Source organism: Macrotis lagotis, chromosome 7, assembly GCF_037893015.1.
Source record: "Macrotis lagotis isolate mMagLag1 chromosome 7, bilby.v1.9.chrom.fasta, whole genome shotgun sequence".
NCBI lineage: Eukaryota > Metazoa > Chordata > Mammalia > Peramelemorphia > Peramelidae > Macrotis > Macrotis lagotis.
In genome coordinates, this window is record NC_133664.1 from 115,377,362 (window position 1) to 115,391,355 (window position 13,994).

The following is a 13,994-nucleotide window of genomic DNA, read 5'->3' on the forward strand; positions in this document are numbered from 1 at the left end:
CTCCACCAATAGAATAGAGTGCACATTCCTTCAGAACAAGGACTGGTGTGTGTGTGTGTGTGTGTGTGTGTGTGTGTGTGTGTGTGTGTGTGTGTGTGTGTGTTCCTAGCAAATGTTTAAGCTTGAGCCCTAAATTATACTATTTTTTAGGGATTTCATTTCTTGTAAGATTTACCACTCTCTCCTAGGGTACTTATTCTTCTTCTAGTTCTTTCCTTCAGATCTTTTAATTGGTCAAATATCTCTTGCTTGTTTTCTTCTGAATATTCTGGAGACACAGTGGATAGAACACCCATCCTGGAGTCAGAAGGACTTGAGTTCAAATCTAACTTCAGACACTTAATACTTACTAGCTGTGTGATCCTAGGCAAGTCACTTAAGCCTGATTGCCTCACATTCAGGGCCATCTCCAGTCATTCTCATTCATATTTGATCTTACCCAGATGGCTCCAGGAGAGTCAGTGAGGCATGACTTAGCACAGCAATCCCCCACTCAAATCCAATTCACTTGTTTGTCATGGTATCACCTCCCTGATGTCAAGGTCTTCTTCAAGAACAAAGGACAGGCATCATCAATATCAATTGATGATTGGTTACAATAACTCTATCTCTCAGGGTTATTGTAAGGATAAAAATGGGATCCTATTGGAAAAGTGCTTTACAAACCTTAAAATGCTACATAATTGCTAGCTTTATTCATGTAATCTTTGTGCAAAATACATTTTTTTTCTTTGAGTTTCTCCCCCTAGATTAGATTTTTAGATCTCTCTAGAGCTAAAACAGTTCTGTAGAGTAGGTAGTTTCTTCTCTGATTTACTTTTCTCTCCAGCTCTAGCTGTTGAATTTGGATTTTATGTTAAGGTGAAGTTCTAGTTTTTGCTCTGCAAGATGGGATGGTCAACTCTACTGATTCTTGACCTGCTAAATTCCTGTGCTGACCTCCATATCCTTCAGTTAGCCCTCCCTCCTTCTGGTGGCCACCACCCAATTCTTAACTTGGGGTCCATGAATTTGACATTGAAAAATATTTTATGATTATGTTTCAGTATAATTGGTTTTCTTTGTATCCCTATATATTTTATTGTATGTATTTAAAAACTGCATTCTGTGAAGGGGTCTGGAGGTTTTCCCAGGCTGACAAAGAGGCCAGTTACATAAAAATATTTAAGAACTTCTATTCTAAAAATTATTTCCCTAATGATAAAGCTAATAATAACAGTTAGCATTTTAGTGCCTTATATGTGCCAGAAACTATGATATGTGTTTTATTAATATTATCACATTTGCTACTCAAGCTCTTATTATTCCACTTTACAGTTGTGTAAACTGAGGCACACTAACTTGCCTAAGGTTACAAAGCTAGTGTCTGAGGTTAGACTTGAACTCAGGTCTTCCTGACTCTAGACTCAGTGTTCTATCCATTGCTCCCCCTGGAGCTTCATTGATAATTGGAGACCTGGAGAATGGGGAGATTAAATGGAATTAGACATTAGCTCAAGAGTAAGGAAAATTCCAGAAACAAAAAACTCCAAATGAAAGGGCAACTGAAGCTCACACCCATGAACTGACAGAAAATCCATGTAAACATCAGGAATGGAAAAACTTCTCTGGAAGCCTCCACTCTGGCTTTGCCTCTCTTCTCTCTTGGCAATCAGAGAGGGCAATAAAAAGTGGCATGGTTATTCTCCTTCAGTCATGGTTTTCAAGTCATGTGTAACAGAAAATATATTTTCCCATAAGAAATATATTATTCCTTTATCAAGCTACCTGAATACACCATAAGAATCTTTTGGTTACTCATTAATTGAAATTTCTAACCTCTTCTGTCCACTCAGTGAGATGTGAAAATCCTGCGGGGAGAAAGGAAAATTTCCAGATAAAAATGGTGTTTTTCCACTTCCCAATGAGTCCATTATAGCAATATTTAGCCTAAACACTAAATTAGCAAGGAACACCACTAAAAAAAAATCAGCTTAATATAGAGAAGAAATCACTAGATACAAAAATCAATCTAGTATATGTAGAATTATAGTTTATATATAGCATACATAGATATATACTATATATATAGTATATATAGAGACTAAAACATTTTTGTTCAACAAAAAAAGCAATATCATTGAAATTAAAAGAAAACAAGCAGATTGGGGAAATCATACATATATATATATATATATATATATATATATATATATATATATATATATATACACAAAATGAAGACAAAAACCAAAATCTATAAGGAAATGATATGCATGTGTGTGTATATATGTGCACATACATACATAATATTTTTATAAATATCACTTAGCAACATGCCTGAATATAGTAGGCACTTAATAAATGCTTATTGACTGATTGATCTATAATATGTTATATGATATAATATGCATATATTATTACATATTATATTACATAACTAGGTGGTGCAGCAGATAGTGTGTCAAACATGGAGTCTTCTCCTTGGTTTCAGATCTGGTCTCAGACGAACTGGGTGACCCTGGTCAAATCATTTCACCCCATTTGCCTCAATTTCCTCATCTGTAAAAATGAGCTGGAGGAGGAAAGGACAAACCATTTTAGTATCTTTGCCAAGAAAATCCCAAATGTAAACATGAAGAGTCAGCCGCAGTTGAAACAAATGAACAACAAGCAAGATATTATATATGTGCGAGTGTCTACATATGTGTGTAACTATATATATATATATATATATATATATATATATATTTATTCATGTAATCTTTGTGGAAAATACATTTTTTATATATACATATCACAGGATAAACAGTAGTCAGGGAAGTAATGATCAAATGACATAAAAAAATTTATGTAAGAAGAAATACAACATTTTAATGAATATATGAAATGATGTTTAAATTCCCTAATAACCAGAGAAATACATTCAAGTTAATCTTTTTTTTCTTTCATTTTTTTGCAAGGCAATGGGGTTAACTGACTTGCCCAAGGTCACACAGCTAGGCAATTATTAAGTGTCTGAAGCTGGATTTTGAACTCAGGTACTCCTGACTCCACAGCTAGTGCTCTATCTACTGAGCCACTTAGCTGCCCCAAGTTAATTTTTTTTTAATTTGAGTATTTTATTTTTCCCCAGTTACATGAAAGAACAATTAACATTTGTTTTTTTAAAACTTTGAGTTCTAAAACTCCCTCTTCCACCTGTTCCATGACCCAGTTGAAAAAAATAAGCAATTTGATATATATTATAAATATGTAATTATGCAAACCATTTTCATAAAAATCATGAAAGAAAACATAGACCTCCCCCCCAAAAGAAAGCTCAAGAAAAAAAAAAGGATGCCTCAGTCTGTATTCAGAAAACATTAGCTCTTTCCCAGGGGATGGATAGCATTCTTTATCATAAGTTCTTCCAAGTTGCCTTGGTTACGGTATTGCTGAGAAAAACCATCATATAGTAATCTACTATTTGATAAACTCAAAGACTCCATCTTCTAAGCTAAGAACTCACTATTTGGCAAAAAAGTGACTGGAAAAAGCTGTAGTATGGCAGAAACTAGCCATAGACCAACATCTCACACCCTAAACCAAGATAAGGTCAAAATGGGTGCAGGATTTAGACATAAATAGTGATACCATAATCCAATAAGGAGAATAAAAAATAGTTGATCTGTCAGATCTATGGACAGGGAATGAATTTATGATCAAACACAACAGATAGAGAACGTTCTATAATGCAAAATGGATAATTTTGATTATATTATATTAAAAAGATTTTGCATCAGAAAAAATCCCAATTCAATCAAGATCAAAAGGAATGTAGAAAGTTGGGAAACAATTTTTACAGCTAGTGTTTCTGACAAAAGACTCATTTCTACAATATATATATAGAGAGAACTGAGTCAAATTTATAAGAATTCAAGTCATTATAAGAACACAATTGGGGGGGGCAGCTAGGTGGCGTGTGGCAGCTAGGTGGCATAGTGGAAAAAAACACCGGCCCTGGAGTCAGGAGTACCTGGGTTCAAATCCAGTCTCAGTCATATAATAATTACCTAGCTGTGTGGCCTTGGGCAAGCCACTTAACTCCATTGCCTTGCAAAAACTAAAAAAAAAAAAAAAAAAAAAAAAGACTACAATTGATAAAATGGTCAAAAGGATATGAATAGGCATTTTTTTCAGATGAAGAAATTAAAGCTATCTCTAGTCATGTGAAAAAATACTCAGAATCATTATTGATTAGAGAAATGCAGATTACTATATATAGAATGATGCTTAAATTCCCTAATAATTAGACAAATTCAAGTTAATCTTTTTAAAAATTATTTTAGTATTTTATTCCCCCCCCCAGTTACATGTAAAAACAATTAACATTTATTTTTAAAACTGAGCCCTAAATCTCTTCCTTGTTTCCATCCCCCTCTGAGATTCTCAGAGGTACTACCTCATACCTCTCAGATTGGTCAATATGCCAAAAAAAGGAAAATGATCAATGGGATATGGGAAAACGTGGATATTTATGCATTGGTGGTGGAGTTGTAAACTAATCCAACCATTCCAGAGAGCAATTTGGAACTATGTCCAAAAGGCAACCAAACTGTACATCCAGCAATATCACTACTAGATCTGTTTCCTCAAAGGAGAAAAGACAAACTTGTTCAAAAATATTTACAGCAGCTATTTTGTAGTGGCAAAGAATTGAAAATTGAGGGGATATCCATCAATTGGGGAATGGCTGAACAAATTGTGGTATATGGATGGAGAACTATTGTTCTGTAAGAATTCATGAACTGGACAGACTTCAGAAAAGTCAGGAAAGACTTACATGAACTGATATATAATATATTATATATATATATATACATATATATGTTATAATAACAGCAACATTGTATGATGATCAACTCTGATAGACTTAGCTCTCCTCAGCAGTACAATGATCAAAGACAAATCTTAAAGATTTTTGATGGAGCATATTATCCACATCCAAAGAAGGAATATGGAGTCTGAATGCAGAAAAAGGCACATTATTTTCCATTTAAAAATTTTGTTATATGCTTTGTTTTTCCCCTCTCATGGTTTTCCCCTCTTTTGTTCTGATTCTTCTTTTATAGTATTACTAATATGGATGTATGTTAGTTATACATGTATAGCATATCAGATTTCTTATGCCAAGGGGAGGGGAGGAGGGCAGGGAGGAAGGGAAAAAATGTGGAACTCCAAATCTTACCGAAAATGAAGGTTGAAAGCTATCTTTGCATGTAGTTGGAAAAATAAATAAATTTATATAAAAATTTTAAAAAGAAAAGCTAAGTCATTCATAGCTGATCATCCTACAGTATTGCTGTCATTTTATACACAGTACATGTTGCATCAGCTCATGTAAGTATTCCGAGATTTTTCCTGAGAGCAACCTGCTCATCAATTCTTATAACAGAATAGCATTCGATTAAAATCACATACTACAATTTATTCGGCCATTCCCCACATTCAAGTTAATCTTAAGAAAACACCTCAAATGCATTAAAATATCAAAAAATAGCACATCTAAACATATATATATATATATATATATGTATACATAGGTATATGGTGAGAAATGGACTTTGCTATACTATTCCTCCTATAGATGATTTTTTGAAGAATAAGACCTTGCAAAACTATTATAAAAAGGGAGTAAAAAAGGGACACATTGGTATAAAATCATTGAGAGCTGTCCTATTGGTAATGACAAAAAAATGGAAATAATTTACATAACCAACAATTGGGAAATATTATGTAATGGAATTTTGTGATTCCATGAAAAATGGAAAATATTGAAGAATACAAGGAAATATGTGTATGAGGTGATGCAAAGCAAAATAGCAATTCTGGAACTGTTTATTCACTAACTATAACTAAATAAAACCATAAGAAGAAAGGATGGCAGAGAAAGAGGAATGAACAGAGGAAAAACAAATTTAGAGATAGTAAAACTTTAGATATCCCTGGAAGGGGACACAGAACAAAAACATTCTCTTTGCTTATGCATTGTTTTTTAATTAATTCATTTATATCAACTTCTGACTGCTAAATCAGAGACAAGAGCCCAGCTCCCATATACAACTTAAACAAAAACCTCCAGAAACTCACAAGGATGACAAATGATTAGGAAATGCAATGGAAAATTATGAAAAAAAAGAAAACTATGATGTGACTTCTTCTACCACAGAATTGAAAAAAAAAAGACAAGCAGAAGCTCATGGGCAATAAGGAAAGGGACTAAGCAAAAAACAACACATGCAAATAGAAGGATGGGAGCCTCTTAGTACAAAGATAAGTGTTGCCTGCGAGGCAATGAAAATGGAGAGGTCCCCTGTGAAAGCCCCAGGGAGGGTCAGAAACTGCCAGAAGAGCCCATGGAGGTAGTGAGAGCAAGTAGCATAGTCTTGCTGGAGGTCAAGGAACACCACAATTCAGGACTTCTGACAAGACATCACAGAGACCCTAGAGAGCCAGGATTCTAAACCTGCAAGATGGTGGTGAGGCAAGAGGGAGACAGTGCTAACTGAGGGAGATGGAGGTCAGCACAGGAACTTAGATGACCCGGGTCAGCAGAGCTGACCACCCCACCCAGGAGAGCAAAAGGTAGGGCCTTAAGCACAAAGCACAAATTCAACAACTATAGCTGGAAAGAAAAGAAAAGTATTCTATGGAGCTTTTTTAGAGCTAGAGATACCCTAAAAATCTAACTCAGAAGGAGAAATTCAAAGAAAAAAAGTTTTTCCCTCACAAAGTCTATATGAATAATAGCACTTATGTAATACTTTAAGATTTGTAAAGTTCTTTTCAAATAGAATCTCATTTTATCCTTGCAATAGTTCTGGGATATAGACACTATTCTTCTCATTTTATAAGGAGGAACCTGAGGCAGATGGAGGTTATGTGACTTGGCCAGGGTCACACAGTTATTACATATCTAAAACTGAAGTTTTCCTGACTCCAGGTCCAGAGTTCTATTTATTGTGATGCCAGGATATTCAGAGGAAAGGAAGCAAGAAATATTTTACAAATTAAAAGCTCTGAAAGAAAAAGTTGAAAGGAGAATTAGTAACCTAGACAAGAGTAGTGCACCTTACCCTCATGTTTTTTCTTAGAAGAGTCCCTGCTTTGTAGTAGTGAAACTCAGGACTCAAGCCTAGACATTTGCCTAAACCTGTTTTTACCTTCTATAAAGTAATTATTTACCTGTCTCTACCAATAGAACCTGAGCTTCTCCAGAATAAAGACTGTTTTGAGTGTGAGTGTGTGGGGGGATATCCCTAGTACTTTCCTTCAATGTACATAATAAATCAATTAGTAAACTAATAAACTCTTGACAAGTGCATTCATTGCATGGAGTCAGTTACAAAAACATTTAAGAAATCATATAAGGTTGAGCATTTCCACAGATATTATCATTATTTTTAATGTCATGCCTGATTGCAAGACCATAAAACAGTTGAATCTTCTTTAAAATGTTAAGACAAAACCCCCCCAAATTATCATGGACAAAGCAGATTTTTCAAGATAGTTCTTAAATAATTCTCAAACAAGGGGTGGCTAGGTGGTGCAGTGGATAAAGCACCAGCCCTGGAGTCAGGAGTACCTGGGTTCAAATGCAGTCTCAGACACTTAATAATTGCCTAGCTGTGTGGCCTTGGGCAAGCTACTTAACCCCATCTGCCTTGCAAAAAAAATTAGAAGTGAAATTAACAGTGAAAATTAGAAGGAAATAGGAAATTGGGGGATTAAGGGGACATAGAAAAAATTCCTCTGATAAAGACCCTATTTCTCAAATATGTAAGGAATTAGGTCAAATTTATTAAAATAAAAGACAATCCTCAATTGATAAATGGTTAAAGGATATGAACAGGCAATTTTCAGAAGAGGAAATCAATGCTATCAATACTTATAATGTAAAAAATGCTTCAAATCACTGTTGATTGGAGAAAATTAAAGAAAATACAAATGTAAAAAACTCAGAAGTGCCTCACCTATCAGATTGACTAATATTACAGAAAAGGAAAAAGATAAATGCTGGAGGGGATATGGAAAAATAGATACACTGATGTACCACTGATGGAGTTTTGAACTGGTCCAACCATTTTGGAGAACAGTTTGGAACTATGTCCAAAGGGTGACAAAACTGCATACCTTTTGACCCCCAAAAAACCTACTACCAAGTCTATATCCCAAAGAATCAAAAAAAAGGAAAATGGTCATCTATCTGTATAAAAATATTTCTAGCAGTTTTTTTTTGTCATGGCAAAAAACTGGAAACTGAGGGAATGCCCAACAACTGGTGAGGAGATGAAAAAACTATGATATATTATTGTAATGAAATACTATTGCTATAAGAAATGACAAAATGACTTCAGAAAAATCTAGGAAGACTTATTTGAACAGATGCAAAGTGAGTAAAACTAGGAAAACATTGCACACAGTATCAGTAGTATTATAATAATGATGAACTGTGAAAGACTTGGCTACTGTGATCTCCACAATTATCCAAAACAATACTAAATATTACTAAAAGCTAGAGACTAAAAAAAATGAAAAATGTTCTCCACCTCCAGAGACAGAACTGTTGAATTTTAAGTGCATTTAAAAAATTTTTCTTTATCTTTCTTGCTTTTTATTGTTGTTGAGTTTTTTGCAAGATGGTCAATATAGAAATAATTTGTATAACCTCATATGTATAACTGATATATTGCTTGCTTTTTCAATTGGTGGGAGAGGTGTAGGAGGAGAGAATTTTAAGAAATGTATATTATAAACAAAGAAAGTTGAAGAGAATGATTAACAATGTGAAAGGTTAAATAAAGTGAAATCAAGGAAAAAAAGGAGATAGAAAAAGATTATTAGATTTGGCAAGTAAATTACACAAATATTTTCTTCTTTTCCTCCAAAATAATATTAATAAGTGAATCTGAATATGCTAGCAAAAGGAAAATAGCTGTGAGCCTAAGACTGCAAGGGCACACCACTGGTCTTTGTTGCCATTTAATTATCATTTTTGATTTTTTTTAAATGTTGGCATATACCCTTTTGATTTTTAAAATATTGATATGTACCTTTGATGTTGCTGTTAGAGGCATGGTGTGAAAAACTAGGTTATAGTTGTGTGGTAGGAATTTCAGTATTTAGATAGGTGATAAAAATAATCCTGGTATTCAGTTCCAGGTCACAATGTATATATAAGAGGAAAGGATCGAGCAGAATGGGGAATAGGAATAGTGAGTCACATGCATGAGAGATGGATAGGAATTAGTTGAAATAGTATTGATGTGTATGAAGGAATGAGCTGATATGATAACAATGTGAATGAGGAAATATAGGGAATTTCAAGAGAGGTAGAACATGAAGAAATCTGAGTAAGAATGAATGGTTGTGATTAAACCCTGATAGCCAGAATGACCTAAAGAATGGCAAATCATAGTTGGGAAAATAAGTAAATAAAATATTTATTTAATAAAAATGGCAAATACACCAAAAAAATTAAAAAAACAAAAAATAGAAGGAACAGTATAGATCTTTTCAAGAGAAAACTGACAAAGGCCTAAAAAAAGAGTAAACATTAAAGAAAAAGACTCTAAGGCTAAAAAAAAAAAGAATTATCTAAGAAGAAAGAACACATCTACCACAATTTTAGAAAAGAAAAATGGACATTCTTCAAGAAATTCCAGAATAATTCAGAATTATAACAAATATAAAGAACTAATGAGATGAAAAATTTAAGAAAATTAATTTTAAAATTAAAATTTAATATTAAATAAATAAAAATTAAAAAGGTGATGGAATATCTGAATAAACCAATAGATTCTCTGAGGAGTGTACTGACATAGAAAGAATGAAAAATGAAGGTGTTGAATTAAACAACAGAACAAAATAAAAAAATAGGAAAGCTAAAAGTCCTGACTTCTGTAAATGAAAACAATAGAGCTAGAGGACAGAGTTTGGTGAGAAAAATTGACAATTAATGGTATTCCAGAAAAATTTGAACAGAATCTGAATATCAAAATACTGAACATTATTTAAGAATTTGCACATAAATTTTGGAGATGGAGATAAAAGTAAAAACCAGTAGAATCTACCAGATGTCAATGAAAGAAATTCCAAAATTTTAAACACTTAGAAAAGTAGTTATCAAGTACCAAAACTTTATTGTCAAAAGAGAAAATCTCCAAAGTTACTAGGAAGTCCTAACCATATCATTTATAAGTCCAATTTCAGGTCATGTTCCACATCCATTATTTCCTGCATGTGCTAAGAAAGGAGGAAAGAACATCTTCATTCATTTCTTTTCATTGATACCAAGCCTAGTCATTATTGTTTTATTACATTTCATTCCAGTCTTTTGCTGTTATTTACATTTGTTATTGTGGTCATTTGTGTTTATTGGTTTCTTGGTTCTTCTTACTCCATTTTTCAGCAATTCAAATAAATTTTCCCATATTTCTCTGGATTCTTCTTTAGCTGCTTTAATTAAATGCCTACTATTTTTCAGACACTGTGCTAAGTGTATAATTTCTTACAGAACAATATTATATTCATGCACCACAATTTGTCTAATCATATTCAAAGTGATGGGCATATACTTTGTTTCTAATTGTTTTTATGACAAAAAGTGCCACTACAAATATTTTGGTATACAGGACTTGACCTGTCACTGGCCTCCTTGAGGCATATGTCTAGGAATGGAATCTTTGGGTTAAGATGTGTAACTTTTTGGGGCAGCTAAGTGATGCAGTAGATAGATCACTGGCCCTGGAGTCAGGAGGACCTGAGTTCAAATCTGACCTCAGACACCTAATAATTACCTAGCTGTGTGACCATGGGCAAGTCACTTAACCCCATTGCCTTGCAAAAACTAAAAAAAAAAAATTGCAACTTTTCAATACATGAAAACATATGAGCCTTCCACTTCATTTATTCACCTGTGGCACAGTTGATAGAGCTCTGGTCTTGGAGGACAGGGTTTTGAATATGAGCCTAATATCCAGGGCATCTCTAGTCATCCTGATTCATATCTGGCCACTGGATCCAGATGGTTCTGGAGGAGAAAGTGAGGCTAGTAACCTAGCACAGCCTCCCCTCCCTCAAATCCATGTCATGATATCACCCTCTTGATGTCATGGTCTTCTTCAAGAACAAAGGAAAAACATCATCATCATCATCATCATCATCATCACCTGTAAGGCAATACTTTCTCCCTGAGATAAATGTATTATTTTACTCTAAAAGACAACTTCCTTAGGCATTGACATCTCCAGGAGAGACTCATTGACCCAAGAAAGAACTTGTTTCACCATCAAGAAAATGCCTTCAGAGAAGTTGCCTTATTTTAATCTCTCTATAGTTATTATTTAGAGTTTCCCCTAAATCCAACTATAAAGGACCTGGTGGCAATTACTTCTTAGAATCAGGTCAGTACCATCTATCTATCTATCTATCTATCTATCTATCTATCTATCTATTATCTATCTATTATCTATCCATCTTATCTATCTATCCATCTAATCTATCTATCATGATTTTCCTGTTGGATCAAATGTTCTAATGTTAATGAGATTATTACAGAGTGTATGAGGGGAGTGTATAAGGGGAATTTACATCATTCAACCTTATTTCTCTTTTTTAAGTTGTTTTTGATGATTTAGCTTTTATATTTCACTCATTTATGACTCTACCCCTCCTCCTCCTCCTTTGAATGCCTTCTCTCATAACAAAGATTTCTTTAAAACAGTTTAACAGAACCAATCAACAACTTTGAATTTGTGGCAGAATAAAGCAGTAGTTACGCTTTTCTTTTATTCTCTATCCTACCCACACCCATCCAAAGGCGTAAGAAAACAATAATGACAAAGTTCAATTTTGTGTGCCTGTTCCTTTCTTGTTAGAGGATCCTGCCCTGTGCACAGTACTTTAATAGACCTTGGAAAACAAGTCTCTCTTCCATGGTTTACTGTCTGCCTCCAAATGACTTCAAATGTCATTATTTAGTGCTCCTTGAGGGAATCTACCAGTTCCCCATACAAGCACATAGGTTCTATAATTCAGTTCAGTGTCTCTGCTAAGGTTCTACTGTGCCAGATATGAGGGATAAAAAAGACCAAGATGAAAGCCATTTCCCTCAAAGATCTTACATCATACTTGAAACATGAACAATTTTATTTACAAGTTAATAGAAACAGGAAAACTAACATCATATATAGCTCAGCTGTTCTCATGGCAGATGAGATTAATCTTCTTACTGATGCTCTTCTCCAAAGGTGATGCTTGTCATTTACCTGCTCAACTGCTCATTGGTCTCCCTCCATCCACTGGTGTTCATCCCTTTTCCTTGGAGGGAAGTTCACTAACCCACCTTAGAGTCACAAAGGCAACTTCCAATGACTTTTCAGATGATTAAATCTCTCCTCCGCCATACAAAGATCTGTCCCTTATAGCAAAGAACAAAAAAAGAAAAAAAGGAATAAAAAGCAATTTATCAAAACTGAACCATGAATTAGTCAGCTTTATCCTTCCAGAGTGTTCCACCTTCATAATCCCACCATCCAATCCACTACCACTACAAAGAGTGTTGGGAGGTGTATTCTCCTATCTTTCTATAAGGCCAGGCTTGGTCATTACAATTTCGCAGCATTCATTTTCAATTTTCATTGTTGATTTTATTCTCTCTGTTTACATTGAGTCATTGTGTTTATCAGTGATGTCAAACTCAACTATAAATGGGGTCACTAAACTCTCTCTCTCTCATTCTCTCTATGCATACACACATGTATGGATTTCTGTGGGCACCTATTGACTTAAAAAACTACATATTAACATTTCTATAATATTTTTGTTAGATTAAATATTTTCTAATTACATTTTTTAGGATTTTGCAAGACAAATGGGGTTAAGTGGCTTGCCCAAGGCCACACAGCTAGGTAATTATTAAGTGTCTGAGGCCAGATTTGAACTCAGGAACTCCTGAGTCCAGGCCTGGTGCTCTATCCACTGTACCACCTAGCTGCCCCATCCCCCCAATTACATTTTAATCTGCTTCCAGTCCCACTCAAGTATTGTAGGATCTAAGCAACCACATGTTTGACACTTCTGATGCACATTCTTCTCCTGATTCTCCTTATTTTACTTTATGTTTGGTCCATAGAAGTCTTCCTACACTTCTTCAATCCTTGTGACCCAGTAATAAACATTTTTTTCACAACTGGCAATTTCTCTTAATACCATAGAATTGAAATGATCACTATTAATCACAAACTCAAAATATACTCTTAGTGTGATATAGCTACTAAAAAAACAATGATTTATTCTTAAATTGAATTAACTGAAGCATTGCATCAGGATCATGAAATATAATAGCCTGCTTTTTTGCTGACCAATTCGTATCTGGATTATGGTGTCTATCTCTGGAAACATCCTAAGAAGAACTGAAGCACATGCAAAAGAGGGTGACCATAATTGTGAAGGGTCTGGAAAACCATGTCATGCGTGAAGGATGTTTGGACTGTAAAAAAAAGACTTAGGGGGCACATAAAAACCACAATAGGTAATAATAATAATGGTTAATAGCTAATATCTGCAATGCACACATATGCATACACATACAAGATGACACAGACAGTGCACATGTGCATGCATAAAGTACAACACTGCATACACATACATGTACATGAGCACAATTACACCTACACACTCACCTGCCCCCACATGGATATGCATGTATTCATAACCCACATGTGCACACACAACATGCATGTGCACATACATAAAACACATTTCCTAATGTATACACATGTGTACATTTACATAGACCCACATATTCGATGTGCACACATAGACACAAGATATGTGTGTGTTGTATACACATAAATATAAATCTTAGGTATGCACATTTTCATCTATGTAATACACGCATATGGATATGTGCAAACGAGCACACATGAATCACACACGTGTGCAGTGTACATCCATACAGTGTGCACACA